This window comes from Ambystoma mexicanum, chromosome 6p, assembly GCF_040938575.1.
Source record: "Ambystoma mexicanum isolate Mex_15411 chromosome 6p, UKY_AmexF1_1, whole genome shotgun sequence".
NCBI classification, from domain to species: domain Eukaryota; kingdom Metazoa; phylum Chordata; class Amphibia; order Caudata; family Ambystomatidae; genus Ambystoma; species Ambystoma mexicanum.
The window spans coordinates 774,630,893-774,648,040 of record NC_090935.1 but is presented as its reverse complement, the minus strand read 5'-3'; the positions used below and the strand labels follow the sequence as shown (position 1 = coordinate 774,648,040).

The 17,148-nt window shown below is 48.3% G+C and overlaps 1 protein-coding gene across 1 annotated transcript in view; it reads left to right on the top strand.

The window, feature by feature from the left end:
• The window catches only part of SKIC3 (SKI3 subunit of superkiller complex), a 2,336,627-nt gene that overhangs the window by 790,984 nt on the left and 1,528,495 nt on the right, over nt 1-17,148 (top strand). The window lies entirely within an intron of this gene.

Sequence of the window (17,148 nt, the reverse complement as noted above, 5' to 3'; positions counted from 1 at the left end):
GTGGGATAAGGATTTGTGTATCATTGGCATAGTTGGTGTAGGCTATGCGGAGGGAGTCTAAGATATTGAAGAGGGGTCTAGTGAAGATGTTGTAAAGGGTGGGGGCGATGAAGGAGCCTTGGGGGACACCGGAGGTGATGGGGGAGGGAGAGGCATTGGCAGTGTCTCAGAAGACTCTCACGGCTTGCCTTCCAGATAGGAGGCAATCCAGGCAATGGCAGGAGGGGAGAAGTTTGCATGGGTGGAGAGGTGCTGGCAGAGTATTTGGTGGTAAACTGCGGATAGATCTAAGAGGAGAAGCAAAGCGCCATTTCATTTGTCCCTAATCTCATCTAGCCGATTCCTGAGGTCTAGTAGTGCTGATTCTGTTCACGGCCAGGGCGGAAACCATATTGGCACATCCCTATTATTTTATTGTACTCCAAGAATTTCTGAACCTGCAGGTAGGCAGCATGGTCTAGAATTTTGAGAAGGAAGGGGACTGTAGTAATTGGCCGATAATTGGTAGGTATGGTTGGGTCTAATGTGTTTTTTTTTTTTAGAAGTGGGAGAACCCAGGCTTCTTTAAGGCTGTCTGGCACTGTGCTGCAGGTGAAAGAGGCGTTAATGAAGGCAATGATGATGGGGGCTAAGCACATCAGCATAATCTTTGAGAGAGGCTGGGCAAATATTGCCTTTACATTTAGAAGGTTTCAGGCCCTGGATTAGTTTTGTAATTTCACATTCAGTGAGGTTTGTGAAGGCGAAGGGCTTGGTGGAGGGAGTGGGTAGGGGAGGAGTTGGCTTGGACTTGATGGTTGTTTGTGAATGTGGCTTGTTGAAGGAACATTTGTTGTTTAAGGGAGTCAATTTTGCCTAAGTGTGCATCTTGGATGTCAGAGCACCATGATGCGTCTTTGGTGATGATGGTGGGTGGTGAGATGGGAAATTCTAGTTCCTTGTATATGGTCAATATTTATTTTGAAGTGGAAGAGGTGTTGCTTATTCTAGAGTAAAGAGGTAGATTTGGCTGCAATAATGGATGTCCTGTATTCTTTGGCAATAGTTCTGAACTTGTTTTTTAGAAGATTGGATGGGTCCTTTCGCCAAGCGTGTTGGGCTTGGCGCTTCCTTGTGCGGATGACCAAGAGGTCGAGTGTGATCCAGGAATTTGAGTGTCTTAGTGTCTTGGCATTGTGCAGGACTAGGGGAGCTAGGATGTCCACCGCTTTGGGAGGGGTTAGAGGTGTATGTTGTCAGGAGTATGTTGGGGTTGGTTGGGGAAGGGTGCTGGAGCTCTGGGGATTTGAGCAGGGGAAGGAGGTGGTCCCTTGTGAGCTTGCGTGAGCTGTGTGATACTGTAATTCTAGAGGGTTGTAGGTTGGGTTGGTTTTGACAGGGTGTGGGATTGAAAAGAAGATGTTATTGTCAGACATGGGGCAGGGAGTGATGGCGCTGGTAGTGATCTTACAATTGTGAACAGCGTTCTAGTCAAGTATACATCCTTTGGAATGTGTAGGGGAGGTGATGCGTTCACAGAATCCTAACGTGTTGAGGGCATCGGACAGTGAGGTCGTGCAGGCCCAGGTTAAGGTCGCCTAGAAGGATGATTTGGGAGTAAGCTTTAAGGTGGTCTGGTAGGATGTGCAGTAGGTTTTATTCAAACTTGTGTGGGGGGCCAGTTGGGCAATAGAGTAAATGAATAGTGGTTGTGCATGTGGGAGATGAGAATTTAAGCGATAGGATGTCTGAGGGACTATCAGTGTTGGTCTTACAGTCTCTGAGGGGGAGGGATTGTCTGGCAATGAGAGCAACGCTGCCTCCTCTAGCAATTGCTCGGTATTTACGGTAGCTGTGTAACCCTGGGGAATGGCTAAGGATAGTGTGGTTCCACTGGCATCGTGCAGCCAGGTCTCTGAGATTGCTAGGGCATCAAGGTTGTGTTCTGTGATGAGGTCATGTGCATGTGCTGGCAGGGAACGAGCATTGATTAGAGCACAATACAAAAGAGGCTGGTTGGATGTGCGTGGCAATGGTGGTCCAGTGTGGGGTTTGGTGGTAGACTGATTGGGTGATGTTTTGTGTGGTTGGGCCCTGTGGGTTGTTTGGGAAGTGGGGCTGTTGAAAGTGGGTGCAGTTGTGTTCTGGGTGGTGCTGATAAGAGAGGTTGGCTTTGTGTTGAGTCTGAATGGGGGAGCAGTGTGGTTGTGCAGTGATGTGGTTGTGATGTCCTCATTTAGCACCTACACCAGACGTAGCTTTACAAACAACTTCGGAACACATTGGAATTGTGACCATGGAGGACATGCTGCCAAAAAATAAATGTGTACCCCGTGCTGCCTTTCATAATAAAATAGGCCATGCGCTGCAAATTATGCTGCAGTAATAGCGTGTGAGAAATGCTATATAAACCCAATAAACATAAACATAAACTATCCAAATGGGAAGTCATCACACCATGCTGTGAAAACATTATATAATAAAGATTAACCCTGCTTTCTGCGCAGGGAGTATTCTATTAAAGACTAGGAGGCGAGCATTATGCTTCAACTTCATTTATTAATACTCCTCAGCAGTTTCAACAAACTAACAACACAACTGTAAAACGTCCCAAAATGACTTTCTTTTCTAAACTACAATCCCCATAGTCTCTGTAGTCCATCTTCCTCCTTGCTCAGCTATGACCACATCCTGTCCCTGAGATCCTCCTCTCTTTTACGTGCTCTGAATTGTCTTTAAACTCCACACTCTGAATTGTCTTTAAATTCCACACTATGTCCTGCCAACAGAGCGAAGACTTTAACCACTGCAAACTGGAACGTTGAAATTCCTCGACTTCAACTGACTACCGCTGCTAGTCTGTCCTTTCAATTGTTCTTTGGCTCTTCCACTAGGAAAATAAAACAAAGCAAAATAATCAGGGTGGTGCCCATGTATTGCTATTAACCTGAGAAAATATCATCTTTAGTTAATACCAACAGTCAATTACACACATAATCAATACATCGATGGGAGGGAATTTAATGCTCACCTCCTAGTCTTTAATATAATTAATATTCCCTGCACAGAAAGCAGGGGTAATCTTTATTCTATGGCAAGACTGGAGGCAAGCATTATGCTTGTTCAAAGCTTCCTACTACAGCGGCTGATAGATTTTCTGTTGGCTTTAAGTAAAATTCCTTAAAGATGCGATCATTAGCCCGCTCTGCCGCTAGCATAATGTCTCTCAAGAACACTCCTGCCTTGAATGCTTTGGATGCCATAGCTCCCCGCACTGAATGAGCTCCATAATTTCTCAAGTCTATGTTAGCTGCTTGCTTGATTTCCTTCACCCATCTAGCGATGGTTGCTGTAGCTACCCCCGAAAAGGCTTCCTATGCGATATAAGCAATTGCGTGATAACTGCTGCTCTATGCTCTGCTGTTCTGTTTTCGTATTCTTTGATACAGTTCGCTACACACAGCTTAGACCTATTTGGAAAATACAGATAATGGATTGTGGAGGTCCTTGTCTTAGTTCTCTTTACTACAGAGAAGGTAACTCTTTTTCCGGCCCAAAGGACCTTCTATTTATCTCCAGTGCTTGTACATCTGATACTCGTTTACACGAGACTAGACATAGGAGCACAGATATCTGCAGAGGACCCCACCTCTGATGCATCCTCTGAAATACTGTCGGATCCAGCTTCCAATCGCTGGAGTCTGTGAGGTATCGTGAATTCCAGTCCGCCACGACGTTCAGCGCTCCGGGCAGGTATTCTGCCGTCACTGACGTCTCTAACTGAAGGCAAAAGTGCCGGAAATCTTTCGCTAACTCTGCTAACATCCTGGAGCCGCCCAGGTGGTTTATGTATCGAACTGCTGAAATATTGTCCATCTCCAGCAGTATGCAGGATTTCATCCTCCCTTTCGTGAAGGCCTTGATCGCGAAGGATTCTGCTAATAGCTCTAGGCAGTTTATGTGGAGACGAAGCTCTTCTTCGCTCCGTTTCCCTCCTGCCTGTAGGTTCCCACATCAGGCACCCCAGCCCAGTCGGCTTGCGTCGGATTCTATGATCAGGTCTGGCCGGTCTCCAAAAATGGCTTGCCCATTCCAGGCGTCCATATTCTTCAACCACCCTTCCAGTCCTTTTACCGACTCTTGATCCAAAGGTACTGCTTGATGATACCTCAAGCCCTGCTGCAAGTGTCTTATCTTTAGCCTCTGCAGCACCGGATAGTGTAAGGGCCCGGGAAATATGGCTTAAATGGATGCTGCTAGTAGCCCAACTATCCTTGCTAGCGTCCTGAGGGACACCGCTTGTTTCTGGAGACATCCCCTTAACTCTCTTTTGATGTCTCGCATCTTCCGAGCTGGGAGCTCTAGCGTGGCTCTCCTGGTGTCTAGTGTAAATCCCAGGAAGTCTAGTCTCTGTGCCTGAGAGTTATCCGATTTCTCCACATTGACTAGAAATCCTAAGGATAGTAGTAGGCTCTGTACCCATTTCGCCTGGTATACTAGTGCCTCTCAGTCCTCGGCCAGTAGGAGAAGGTTGTCTAGATATATGATCAATCTGATGCCCTTCTCTCGTGTTGCTGCCGCTACTGGCTTCATCAGCTTGGTAAAAGCCCATGGAGCTGATGCAAGCCCGAAGGGCATGGTCTTGAATTGCCAGAACTGTCCTCTCCAGCGAAAAGCTAGGAAGGTCCTGAATTCCTCTAATACTGGGACCGTCAGGTAAGCGTCCTTCAGGTCCAGTCTTGTCAGCCAATCCCTTTCTCTGAGGGTGTCTCGGAGCTGGTGGATGCCCTCCATTTTGAAATGCCGGTAGACTATCCTGCCGTTCAGTTCCTTTAGGTTTATTACTGGCCTTACTTTCTCTTTCCTGTGCACTAGGAACATGTTGCTCACGAAATTGGGCGCCTTTGAACATCTTTTTATGGCGTTTTCAGGACGAGCTGCAGCAGCTCGTGATCTAGGAGGCTCTGCTCTGAGCGCGCTAATTGCTGGTTGTTAGGGAGAATTCTCCTTCTAGGGCTAATTTCTCTCACCTAGTGAGTCCCCCAGCAGCTTTGCTGGATTTCTGGAGTTTATTTTTCCCACCTGGTAAGAGTGTACATCTTTTTTTCCACTCTTATATGTGTTTTGGCCTATGTGTTGTTACTCATTGTGTGATCTTGGGCACTGGAGCACACCACTCCAAGTGCCCCTGTTCTTGTATGGGTTACACCGCACCTTTAGTGTAGTAACCCAGGGTTGTCTTTAAGACTTCCCCCCCCTGACTCCATTTCGCCGGGGCTGACTACTGTCCCCAGAGAAAGGTAAAGCTGCCATTTACTTTACATAGTCATTTTTACCACAGACCCAGTACACCCTATCTTGCATGGAGTACTGGATCTGTACCCCTTTTCTGTCTGTACCTCCCTGAGCATTGTTTCGCTCTTTTAACATTTAGACTTGGCTGGTGGCAGTGGTATCTACCCTAACTTTTCTACCGCGATTATATTAGATAAACGTGGTACTGTTCTTGGCTATTATATTAGCCTCGAACATAAACCCGCTTGACCAAATCGTCTTTCTTTTGGCTCCGGTTAGGTTTATTCGCCATTTCTTTTTGTTACAGTCCTCCTTGTGTTTTACTTTGCGCTGCAAACTAGGTTCGCCTTCTTTGTTCACCGTCTTTTTGGCGGGCTTCTGCAGAGAAGCTCTCCTCAAGGCGCCTGGGTGTCTTGGTGGGCTGAATGTGACGGAGGGGTGTAGTCACCCCCTGCACGGGGTATCCTAGGAAACCCAAGTTGCACTTTGCCATGATTGGCTGAGGTGGTTGACCCGGCTGGACAACCCCCCTGCTGTGTGATTGACAGCCAGGCTGTGTGAATGGGGGTTTATCGCATAAAAGGCAGGTCTCTTGGGCTAGAAGTCAGAGTCGCCTCTGGAACTACAAGGAACCGAAGAGAAGCAGAGAGAATGACGGCTGCTGCAACTACCCCGTCCCGGTGAAGCCCTACTGCAGTCCTGAGCTATCTACCCTTCGACGACTAAGAGAAGATCCAGTCCGGAGTCTTCTTCCCTTGAGCCTGGTGGGGATAACCAGCTCATCTTCTTCAGCCAGAGATCTCCACCGTGGTCAAAATCGCTGCACACTGCTGTAGTGGTCTGGATAGCCACCTGCTGAGCCTCTCCTGTTTTTAAGGGGCACACCATTCGTTATCGCTGCTGCCGGCTTCATCCCTGTGTGGTGCAGACCCCCTTCAGACATCCTCCTTCACAACGAAGCTCCAGGAATCGTGGGTCTGCGGGAAACCAACAAGAACAACTGCCAGGGCTCCAGCTGCATCGTGGAAATAAGGTACTGTGTTCTACCCGAGGAAACTGGGTGAACCCCTTTTCTTCATCTCCAAGGCTCGTCCTTGTCTTCCCTCCTTCTTATAACTTTTGCTTTCGAACATTGACAATATTCAAGTACTCTTGGGCTATACGGAATCGTGAACTGTCTAACGGTGTGATCTTCGGCACAGGCCTCCGGTGGAATCTAAACCTGGCTCCGACCCTTTGACTTTTGAACTCCTGATCTGATTGTTTCTCGATACTGTCTGCCTAACCTAAATATTGGCTGTGATTATTGTCTCCAACTCCCTCTGGGTATCTCAGGTGCTAAGTGTGTTTTTGCCCCGGTAGCATTTCATGTCACGGATACGCGTTTATTTAGTAGACCGAACTGTCAAAAGTGATCGCAACCGTATCCGCGGTATCGTGTTTTGTTCATAACACCGGTTCATTCAAACACAGGGTACTTACCTTGAGACTTACTGTACAAAGTGAATTGGTTAGTTGTAGTATATTTAACGTGTGGTTTTGTTTAAAGTTTAATAGATGTTTTGTGTTTATAACTGATGGTTTGAAAATAAATGTACTTATATTTTTTACCTGAAACCTTGAGTCAGTGTTTGCTTGAGTCACAGTAATTGTGGTCCCTTTGTGTCATCTCTGCTACTGCTCATATACTCTTGAGATAAGCCTGGCTGCTCTGCTACTGCTACCACTATAACTTATTAGTACAGGCTTGTACCAAAGGTAAAACTTGTATTGCCACCTGTGGTCTTAATTGTGTGTAGTGGTCCCTAAGGGCACTGCACATGATTCTGCCTAACACTGGTGGTGTGGCTTGCACTCCTGAATGAGCGGCTCTATAAACTCTTGGCGTAGACCCAATACGTTCTGCAATAACTAAGCATCGCTGGAAAGCGCACGCCATTTTACCCAGAAAATAGCTGTTCTCCCCCCGACTGGAGGGTACAGCGCCACTTTCACCTTGTGTAAATCCTTGTCCTCGGCGGTTCCTCTTCCTCTGCAACCTCTCGGGAAGCGTCCTCTAGCTGGGAAGAAGGAATCTTGCTGCCTGTTCTCCCAGTATTGGGCTCTGGGATTCGTAGGTCGTCTTCCACCTTGGTTTCGACCAGCCATCCGACCCCTGTAGCGGCCGGTCCCGTTAGAAAACTGGTTAGGGAACATTTTTTGAATCGAAGCTTGAGCCTTCTCTAGCGAGGTATTTGTGCCGACAAAGCGGCCCATCTCTTTCCCAAATGTTTCTCCGAATAGGAGTCCTTGTGCTGCTTCTCCAGCTTCGTATGACGCAAGATCACTGAGCTTGGGATCATTCTTTAACAATAAGCCTCTCCTCCGTTCCGATGCAATAGCGCAGTTGGCATTGCCTAGAAGACATACGTCTCTTTGCGCCCAACCTGCTAGGGCGTCGGGGTCTACCTCCTCTCCTGTGTCCCTGGCTCTCTCAGCCAGGTCCATGATCTTTGCCAGTGGACCAGCAAGGTCTAGCACCTTTTCTTGGCAACTCTTCCAAGACGTGTCGATGCCCTTGCGAGGGTCTTTGCTGTTCTTCGACATAAAAGTAAGCATCTTGGGGTCCAGCTCTGGCGTTTCAGCTTCTTTACCCGGGAGGTCTGGTCTTGGACACTCTGCGCGCAGGCGCTGTCGCACCTCTTTGTCGACCGCTTTCCTTAACCTTATGGTCATGTATTGCGCAACTCTTGGTGATGGTTGCCAGTTGGGTGACCTTGGGACCCTGATACTGTCCGTGTCGAACATATCCTCTTCTACCTCCTCGAGGTGTTTCTCTTTGCAGGCTCTCTTGCCTCTGCTGGGCTTGACCTCTTCTTCTTCCACTATCTCCTCCTCGTCCTGGTAGGGTAGGTCACCTTCCGCTGGCTCTTCTTCCGAGCCTGGGTCATCCTTCCTATCAACTTCTTCCCCGGGAGTAGGGGTTGTGAGGTCTGGCACTGTCTGTCGGCGCAAATATGCTTCTCTGAGCTTTGCGAAGTCGTTGACTACCTCCGGGGCCTTTGGTTTTGCCCCATCCAAAGAGCCCTGGGGGGTCACAAGAGGTTTTTCTCTTACGGGCCTGAGTACTCCCCATAGTCCCTGCTGTAGAGGGCTCTGTGGGTGTGCGATCTGCTATGCCGGTGTTATCTTTTGGCTGGTGCAGTATTGCTTCCAGTGTCTCCAGCATTTCCTGTAGGGGTTTCACCCCTTGAGCCACGGCCTCCACTAGTGAATTACCCAGCACCTCCTTGAAGCTGGCAGCTAAGTCTAAAGACTGCTCTTCTTCGCTCGAAATTCTGACATCTTGCGAGGTTGCTGTGTGCCTGAAGTACCTGAAACAGGTGTCCTAGCACGCCCACTTCACTAGCTGGCCTTTGTTTATATATATATTTTTTTATTTTATTTTATTTATTTTTTATTTATTTTTGTACTCTTTGTGGCTGCACCGGATGTATTATGATTTGGATGGCAGAAATGACACTTTTATCTCAATTGGGCTATTGGGACCCAAATTCTCTGAGCTTCTGAGGCACTCTGTCAATTGAGCCTTTGGAACCCAGATTCCACAAGCTTCCGAGCTCGAGACTCTCCTAGGAGCTTATCAGCTGTGATCACGTGCCGAGAGTGTGTCTGAGGAGCTTCTCTGCTCTCTGCTCGTGGCACGCTGCTGCGGGCATTGGCGAGCACCGTACGTAATTATTATTAATCGGACAGAAGTCGGAATGTATTGAGGCTATTCACCGCCGTGCCCGGGTCCGCTCTATCTCAGTTCCGTGTCACATAGATAATGCGAGCGGCGCTCCTGAGCTCTGGCTCCGCCTCCCCAAAGGAGGGGGCCAGAGCGCTTCGGTGGACTTCTGCTCCACAGGCCCTGCTGACGCGCGGGCTCACCCCCGATGTGCTGATGATGCGGCACAGGGACGAGAGCGTTGCGGGGCCCCTTTCTAATGCCCGAATCCGATGTGGAAATGCCGCTCGGTATACGTCCGATAGTGCTAGTTACATTTCTCTCGCAGTCTATACTTCACAAGGTATTACTGAATAGATTAAAATCACAAGGTATTACTGAATATATGAATGCGCGCTTCGCGTATATCTACCTAATGTTGCTATACTGTCCCATGATAACTATAATCCCTTATCTACAATCCTCACACCTGCTTAAAGGGAGATGAGTAGAAAGGTACTTATCTGCATGAGGAGCAGTAGAAGAAGAGGAGGAGCTCAGGGACAGGGTCTGGTCATAGCTGAGCAAGGAGGAAGATGGACTACAGAGACTATGGGGATTGTAGTTTAGAAAAGAAAACATCATTTTGGGATGTTTTACAGTATGTTGTGTTAGTTTGTTGAAACTGCTGATGAGTAGTAATAAATGAAGTTGAAGCATAATGCTCGCCTCCAGTCTTGCCATAGAATCCTCAGAACACAACTGCATGTCCCACTACCAGGCTCACAGCTAGTCGCTGTGTGAAGCTTCTATGTGAAAGAAACTCTGACATGCTAGTCTGAAAGGATTCAATTAATTCAGACACTCTGAAATAAATCACTTTGTGTTGTCAGCTTTTTAAAACATCCACCACATCACAGTCTGCCTCTTAACAAGGGCTGCTCAGGGGAAGGGTCATGTGTTCCGTTGCATGCTGTTTAAACTCAGCAGAGACGCGCTTGATTTAATTATGGTTGTCAACACAATTACAGCCCAGTTAGCAGAACGCAAGCATTGGGAAGCTTCTATGTAAAAGAAACCCCAACGCCCTTGTTTGAAAGGCAATAATGCTAGTTACTTTACAAAAACTGCTAATAAAAATAAAAGCTTTCAATAACTTACTCTTCAATTATTTCAGACACTGAAATAAATGAATATTAAGTGTTGTTAGCTTTATAAACTATTAACTAGGTTGTTTAAGAAAGCAGGGCCATTTAGGTAACAGTTATCGCACATTTAGCACTTATAAATCCTACGGTGCACAATGCTGTTATAATGTTGTTTTGTTGAGCTCTGTGAACAAACAACTGCTTCATATGAGTGAAGATCTGCATTTTATTTTTCTATTTTTGTCTTATTTTTAGCGTTTCATGTCACATTATTTCTATATTAAGTGAAGCAATGTTTTCAAAGTATTAATTTTGCTTCATGCTGAATGTCACCTCGTTTTCATGACAGATTGTGCATTTTCATGATGCAATTTATATGAAACCCATTGGTATTCTTATCAAATTTATCTAAAAATCATAACATTTATTTCTGATGTTTGTTAATCTGCTTAGAATCACATGCTGTGCATAGGTCCGACATCCAGTGGTCACTGCGGAGTATTGCATTTTGTTTTTCGTAGTCGAAAAGGGACGTCGACAAGGCGTGTCTAAAATACTATCCCTATAGTGACGTGCGTTGTACCCACAATCCCTCACGCGTCGAGGTCCCTCTGATTGTTTTTTTCCGCCCAGCCCTGGTCGCCTGTACGCGGAGCTCCTCGAGAGACATTGCAGATTTCTTCTCCTCGACCTTTGGTCGTTTTCCTACTTAATATATAACACATCGATCCCTCCCTCGACGCAGTTCTGAAGCTGTCTCTGCCGAGCAAGATCTTCGACGGAGGGGACGAGCGGAGGAGATCTTCGCAGGCCAAATAAAGTAGGGAGAGTGGGGTCGTGGGACATCTCTGGTTCTTTTCTGAGAATGCCTTTCCTTTTCCCCTTCCTTTCCCTTGGGGTCGTTATCACGATTTATTGCCTCGGCTATGGAGAGGACACCCTTTCGGTTTTGCCCGCTTTGCAAGGGCAAGTTTACTTGGAAGGACAAGCATTAACGGTGTAACCGCTGCTTGCCCCTCGATCACAAAGAGGAGGGTTGCACGGCTTGTCGGCTTCTTAAGCCAAAGACTCTAAAAGACCGTAGGGTCAAGAGGTGGGCGGCCTACGCTATGTCGAAGGCCGATTCTTCACCCGCCACTGCTACCACCGACAGTGACGAGGAACGTGATAACACGACCTCCGCTACGGAAGTCGAAGACCCCTCTAAAGAGCGCTCGCGCTCTTCGTCGTCTGTCCCCGGCCCCGACGGGCTCGGCTCACGCCCTGCTTATGGGGATGAACACCCCGGTGACACTGACGCCCACAATACCACACATAAGCACACAACCCATGGCTCTTCTTCGTCGAAGACGAAGAAAGCATCAGCGCCCAAGGAGACGCAGGTTCCACCGGCGGCCTCTTCGGACCGTTCAGGTTCGAAGCCCCTCTCGCAACCGCAGCCGCGACCAGCAACTGGGCTTTCGGCAAATAAGGGCACCGCCCCCAAACCATCGGCTGGAGCGTACCAGCAGAGAGCGCACGCCGCCGTAGAACGATCGACACCCGTAACGTCGAAACCACAGCCCAAAGCTGACAAACGAGTCGCAGAGAGCTTGGCGAGGATCGTTGTAGCCGACGCCCAGAAGCGTACGCCGAAAGACACGTCGAGCGCTACGCAAAGGTCGAAAGACACGCCGAAAAAGCCAGAAGAAAGACAGGGACTACCCCCTTCAGTCGGGGGGACCCCCAGCACACCGGAAGGCTTTTTGGAAGGCGACGGGACACTTTCCTCGACGTTATGGGAGAGGTCGAGCTGTTTTCAGCTAGATGACACTAATTTTCCCCCGCTAGACCGCTCAGGGGTACCCCATGAAACCATGGAAAGGCTCCATCTCTGCATGGAGAGAATGGAGAGGTTTATGAAGACCCAGAACCCTCCTACTCCCAAGAGAACAAGAGAAGGGCCTCAGGAGGACCCCAGGGCCAAATTCCCGAGACTATTCAATCCCCAGCAGGACACAGCCTTAGATTTCCATAATGTGTATGACCTCACTGGTGAGGAACAATACTTGGAGGAGGAGGATGAATTTGTGGACGATGAAGAGGGACAGAACCAGGAGGAAGGTCTGGAAGACAGCCCAGACATGGTAGGAGAAGGCTTCGGAGAAAATCCAGAAGGACCACCTTCGCATCCCTGGCAATCCCCATCAGTATATTCGGACACTGATGTCCTGAACCTTAATCATCCTGACAATTCACCTGTTAGAAACACGTCTCCCATTGACGATCAGCCCACATTCAATGCCCTGTTGCGCAGGGCAGCAGCACATTTCGAACTGGACACTGGGGAGATCTCTCCTGAAATAGACTTTGTGGAAAGAGTAATTAAGGAGAAACCCCCGGTCAGCCAGACCATTCCCCTCCTCGCTTCAGTGAAGAGAAGAATCATCCCTTCGCTATCCACACCCGCACTAATCAGAGGAGTTAATCCAAGAATTGAAAAACTTTTCACTCCTTCACCCTCGGACCCGCTGTACATCAGGGGACATTCCATTCCGGATTCCCTTGTAGTAACTAATACAAGGAAGAGGGCAGGGGTGCCGCTGTCCACCAGCGAGGCACCACCTGACAAGGAGGGCAAGAGGTTATATGCCCTTGCAAAGAGAGTCACATCCTCGGCTGCCTTTTCGGCAAGAATTGCGAACAACAATTCTTTGCTAGCTAGCTACGCAGACGCGCAGTGGGCCAAACTGCGCAAAGACGCTGAAGAAGCGCCGGAACCTCTACGTACACGCCTGCTATCAACTATTGGCGAAGGAACCCAGGTCAACCAGAGTATTGTAAATAACTCTCTGGATGCTGCAGAGACAGCGGGACGTTCCCTGGTTCAGGGAATACTCCTAAAACGCCATGTATGGCTGCGCAACTCAGGGTTCAAACCGGAATCACAGGCGTCTTTAATAAATAAACCTGTTGAAGACTCAAACCTCTTCGTGAAAGCGGTGGATGAGGCTCTGGAGATGGCTAAAAAAGAGTTTGATACTATCAAAACTCTTGACCAGATCTCTAAGCCCACTACCAGACGCGGCTTTGGCAACACACGCTTTTTTCGTGGCCAACGCCAACAGCAGAATCAGCAGCAACACTACCCTGCCACCAATTATCAGACCAATAGTGGGCAGTACAGCCAAAGAGGCCAGCGCCGTGGCAAAGGGAGAGGTCGGGGGTCCACCCCCAGAGGCTCCCAAGCCCCCAATAACACCAAGTGACGCGAAGATTCGCGTCCCCTCCAATGCAACACCGGTCGGGGGCCGGATAACATCCTTTCTTCCAGCATGGGAGGGAATAACGTCAGACCGCTGGGTGCTTTCCACCGTAGCCCACGGATACTGCATCGAATTCAACGGTTCCCCAACATACAGACCCCCGAGGGGACGACGCATGACACCGGAACACCTTGCCATCCTTCTCCAAGAAGTACAACTACTGCTGGAAAAAGGAGCCATAGAGGTCGTGCCTCTATCTCAGGTAACGGAAGGTATTTATTCAGTGTACTTCCTTGTACCCAAAAAGGATCTAACCATGCGCCCTGTATTAGATCTGCGCCCAGCGAACATGTTTATCAAACCCCAGAGGTTTTGTATGGTGACCTTACAGGAAGTGATCCCACTGCTATCACAGGGAGATTGCATGACAACATTGGACATGAAAGATGCATAATTTCATATTTTAATGTTGCCAGCGCACAGAAGATACCTCAGGTTCATGATAGAGGGCAAACACTACCAGTTCAGAGTGCTACCCTTCGGCATAGCATTGGCACCAAGGGTATTCACGAAGGTACTGGCAGTGGCAGCGGCCCACCTGCGCAGGTTGTCCATCCCAGTTTACCCTTACCTCGACGACTGGCTCATAACAGGGGATTCTTACGAAACATGCTTCTCCAATACCCAAAAGACTGTAGACCTTTTGTTCCAGTTGGGCTTCTCCATCAATGAAAAGAAGTCCAGCCTAGACCCCAGCCAAATCAAACAATTCCTAGGGGCTCTAATTCAAACAGAGGACGGCCTCGTCTTCCCCTCCAACGAGAGGGTCCAAAACATGCTGTTTCAGATCCCTCGATATGTGACCGGTCGAGAGGTGACGGTACGCAAAGCAATGCGCTTGCTAGGCATGATGGCGTTGTGTATTTATTTGGTACCTCACGCGCGCCTGCGCATGCGCCCTATGCAAGAGTGGCTCAACAGCCAGTGGTGTCAGGCCAGCGGACTATGGGACGATCTAGTGGTGGTCTCGCAGGCCTTGGTTCTCTCGCTACGGTGGTGGACAAAGGAAAACCTGGAAAGAGGGAAACCCTTTCCCACACCCGCGGCGGTAGCCACTCTAACCACAGACGCATCCCTCACAGGATGGGGGGCTCACCTATCCCATCAGACTGCTCACGGAGTGTGGACTCCGAACGTAGCATCCAAACACATAAATCTACTGGAGCTACTAGCTGTGTTCAAGGCGCTAAAAGCCTGCCAGGAACACCTACAAGGCAAGACTGTGTTGGTCCTTACAGACAGCACCACAGCCATGTACTACATCAACAAGCAGGGGGGCACCCACTCTCCAGGACTGTCCAAACTGGTCCAAAATATATGGGAGTGGGCTCTCAAACAAAACATGTTCCTACTGTCACAACATGTACCAGGGGAACTCAATCTGCTGGCAGACAAACTCAGCAGAGATTTCCCCCTGCCCGAAGAGTACGAATGGCGACTGCACGAAGACATCGTCTTCGACGTCTTCACACAATGGGGATTCCCAGAAATAGACCTGTTCGCAACCCTGGAGAACTCACAATGCCAAAGTTACGCCTCCAGGTACCCCCAGAACCAATCCAAGGGGAACGGTCTGTCGATGCAATGGTCAGGGAAATTTGTTTACGCTTTTCCCCCCGACTCCCCTTCTCAACAAGGTGGTGCACAAGATGCACCAGGAACAAGTGACCATGATACTGGTGGCCCCAATGTGGGCCCGACAGCCATGGTTCGCTCACTTGATGGAGATGTCTCTAACTCCCCCAGTGAAACTCCCCTGCCCTTACAACATGCTGTCACAAGACAAGGGCAGGACTCTGCATCCATGCCCCCAGAACATGAACTTAGCAGCTTGGCTCCTGAGATCATAGAATTCGGATATCTACAGCTCCCGCAGAGATGCATGGACATCCTCAGGGAAGCCAGAAAACCTAACACTCGCCACTGCTATTCTAGCAAGTGGAAGAGATTTGTCATCTGGTGCAGAGGAAAAAGCATCAACCCGATTGACTGCTCTCCCACACATATTGTTCTATACCTGACCCACTTATTGGATTCAGGTCTAGTGTTCAATTCCATTAAAGTCCACCTAGCGGCACTTTCTGCATACACCACTTCCCAACTCAAAGTGTCGTGGTGGAAGATCCCTGTTATGAAGGCCTTCATGGAGGGAGTAAAGAGAATACACCCCCGATAGCTGACCCAACTCTCGGATGGGACCATAACGTGGTACTTACCAGACTCATGGGCTCACCATTCGAACCCATGCACAAAGCATCTCTTAAACACCTCACTCTTAAGACTGCTTTTCTAATAGCTATCACCTCCATCAGGAGAGTAAGTGAACTACAGGCTCTTTCTGTTCTAGACCCCTTCGTTACAGTTCACAGAGATAAAATGGTTCTACGCACGCACCCAAGATTTGCTCCGAAATTCATCTCGAAATTCCACGTAAACCAGTCTATAGAACTGCCAACGTTCTTTCAAAATCCTTCCAACTTGGGAGAAAAAACTCTGCACACACTAGATGTGCGCAGAGCGGTCATGTTCTACATGGAAAGAACCAGACCACTGAGGAAGACTAATCAGTTCTTCGTCTCGGTGGCAGCAGGAAGAGAAGGGGATGCAGTTTCAAAGTCCACTATTTCTAGATGGATTGTTCAATGCATCACTCTCTGCTATACTCTTGCTAAGAGAGAACTGCCCTTTAAGCCAAGAGCACACTCTACTCGAGGCACGGGGGCGTCCATAGCATTCATTGCAAATGTTCCCCTTGAGTCCATCTGCAAAGTGGCTACCTGGAGTTCTGTGCACACCTTTACAAAACACTACTGGCTAGATGCACACTCGAGATCTGACTCCCAGGTGGGACAGGCAGTATTAAGACATCTTTTCTCTACTGTTCCTTCTCATAACCCACCGCCAACTCCGGGTACTGCTCGCTAGTCTATGCACAGCATGTGATTCTAAGCAGATTAACAAACATCAGAAGACAATGCATTACTTACCGTAAAAGCATTTCTGATGGTTGTATCTGCTTAGATTCACATGCGCCCACCCTTCCTCCCCGCTCGGATGGAAGGAACATAGACTTCCTTTTATATCTCTCTTTTCTGTACTCACTCACGTCTAGAAGGCTCCCTCAGGGCAGAAAAATACAAACAGAGGGACCTCGACGCGTGAGGGATTGAGGGTACAACGCACGTCACTATAGGGATAGTATTTCAGACACGCCTTGTCGACGTCCCTTTTCGACTACGAAAAACAAAATGCAATACTCCGCAGTGACCACTGGATGTCGGACCTATGCACAGCATGTGAATCTAAGCAGATACAACCATCAGAAATGCTTTTACGGTAAGTAATGCATTGTAATACACATTTTTGGGGTGCAATTAAATGGTTAGGGGTTCACTTAAATGTATAAGGGTTCGGATACAGCTCTATCAAATTCATTGGAATTCTTATTGCGTTAGTATAAAATTCATATAAAATTCATATAAAATGTATAATGTTGGGGAGCCATTACATTTATAGGGGTTCAATGCACCATCTATCAAATGTTCTGCACGCTACAGCTGAGTTCTTATCGCATTTATATAAAATGTATATACACATTTTGGGGGGTCATCAAATTTATTGGGATGCAATCAAATTTTAGGGGTTCTGGGTCATGGAAAATTGGTGGGGCCACCTGTCACTGTTAACGTTTGATGAAAGCTATCCCACCTTTCTACTAGGAAGATATGCATGC